Genomic DNA, 2451 nt, shown 5'->3' with positions numbered 1-2451 from the left:
TCCCCAAGCTCAGCTTCAATCCTTAGTTCTTGACTAATGGCCACCAAAAGCTTATTTCCCTTGAGTTTATCTTAGAGAGTAAAGAGAGAGTATGGTAGAGTCTAAAGTCGGTTTCTCCAAGTTTCCCAACAGTTCCTTTACTTTGTTTTATTTAACTTAAATCTATAAGGTTGCCTCAAGGCTCGGGGTATCGAAACATCCCCGAGGGCAAAATGGTAAATTTCCCCAGTATTCCCTCCTAGACATTCTAACCTCAAATATATCTCCAAATATTTATTTCCATACCCTGATAACCCCATATAACAACTAATGCCCAAGTTACCCCTCGACTCGCCCCGAGTCGGATTCTCAACCCCGTTGTGACTTTCTCGCTAACTGCTCCCCAGGACTGTCTCAGATCGTGCTGCACAGATAAATCACATACATACTGCATTTATCACATTTATACCCTCAACGGGCTAAAATCACAAACATACCCCTAATATCCAGGCGGGGCCCACATGCATATTTAATTCAACTTAAACATGCATCTCTATCACATACTCACATAAATTGACATATTAACACATTAATTCATTTATTGCCCTCCAGGCACGCTAATAAAGGCCCTAAGCCCTATTAGCAAATTTAGGTCGTTACACTGCCCAACTATCCCACAAAAGAAACATGCCTTTGCTCGACATTCTCCTAGATGATGCCTCTTACACCGAGTGCATTCCGGGTAGACTTTCCAATCCTTATTCTTGCTCAATCCAATAAATGGAGGTATCACTACTTGAGTACTATGCTTTCCAGCATCCTCCTTTATAATCTCATTTCCTATGCTCTCAACAGCAAGAGCCTTTCCTACCACCTGAGTGTAGCTTGAAATTTCATGCACTGGGGAAACTCTGATACCCTAAGCTATTATGGGATTCAATCCCTGGATAAACTTTTCCTTCCGAGCAACATCCGTGGGAACCATATTAAAAGAAAACTTGGCCAACCCATCAAATCTGTTAACATATTCTGTTACTGTTACATTTCCCTAAACCAAATTCAGAAACTCATTCATCTTAGTAGTCTTGACTGCATCATGGTAATATCTTTGATTAAACAGCTGCCTAAATTCATTCTAGTCCATCACAGCTATATCTCGTGTCTGGGATACTACTTCCCACCATGTCCGAGCATCATCCCGCAATACATATGTAGCACAGATCACCCTCTCGTGACCTACCACCCCCATATTGTCGAGGATGGAACTAATCATGCCCATCCATTGCTCAGCTCTAAATGGATCTAGGCCTCCCTCAAAGACTGGAGGGTAATACTCCTGGAATCTTCCACACAAAAATTCCCACCTGTTCTCAACCCTAGGCTGAGCCAATACTGGTGCCACTCCTGGCATAACAAAGGAAGAGGTATTCCCTGACAGAACCTGCGGCTGTTTCAAACACCTAATCTCTTCCTCTTGCCTCTGCAATCTTAATTTCATATCTGTAAATACCTGCTGGAAATTTTGAGGGGCATGTGAAGAACTCAAACCCCAGCTGTAATTCCCAGCCTCGGTATAACCACCACCAGGTCTCATTATCTGCCTTGGATACATACCTACTGATTGAATCTGCAGCCAATAACTTGACCCATTAAACATGATGAGCATATTCAAAAGCATTCCCCATGGGAATAATCATACCACACTACATTCAAAAACCACTGCAGTGCTAAAAACATGCCCATAACATTTGTTAATCAATTCATAACTCGTGCTCTTCAAACATACATACCATGCCTCCAACTTCAGCATGCAAATAACACAGTTATATATTCACTGAGTTAGTAATCATATATTCATATCAATAATCAAGAGTCAGGCTCTATTAGAATCTCATGCTCCCTAATACGATATGCAGGTAAAGCATTTACTATCTATTTAAGCAGTTAAACACATAACCACATAAATAGTTACCACACCCTGAGTGAAGCTTGTCTTTAGTGACGAGTGTACATGCCCAACTTGTCTACAGGAACCCTTAACCTTGGCTCGCTCTGATACCAAGTTTGTAATGCCCTACTACCCAGGGATCGTTACGTTGTGCATTTTAAACAATAATTAACTCGCTAACCGAGCCATTTGGCCATAATCGTGTAACTAAGTATGATTAACGTTTTAGGGTTAAAATTTTTGTCAAAGAGACAATGTTTCACTAAAACGTTTACTGTATACATTGGGATCCCGATAATATATTTTAAAGGTTAATTACAATAAAATATTTACAACTAGCCGACCTAAGCGATAAAATAGGGTTTATCCTTAGTTCCTCTTTAAACCCTCGGCCGTGGCGGTTGAGCAGCTGCATATGTACACGTCGTCACCTAAGCTCTCCAACTCAAGGATGGTCCAGCTTTCTCTTGCCTTTACATACACCACATAGCACCCGTGAGCCGAAGTTCAGCAAGAAAACTCAA

The sequence above is a fragment of the Humulus lupulus genome, chromosome 1 (assembly GCF_963169125.1).
Source record: "Humulus lupulus chromosome 1, drHumLupu1.1, whole genome shotgun sequence".
Lineage (NCBI taxonomy): Eukaryota > Viridiplantae > Streptophyta > Magnoliopsida > Rosales > Cannabaceae > Humulus > Humulus lupulus.
The sequence above is the reverse complement of the archived record's forward strand: the minus strand, read 5'-3'. Positions refer to the sequence as shown.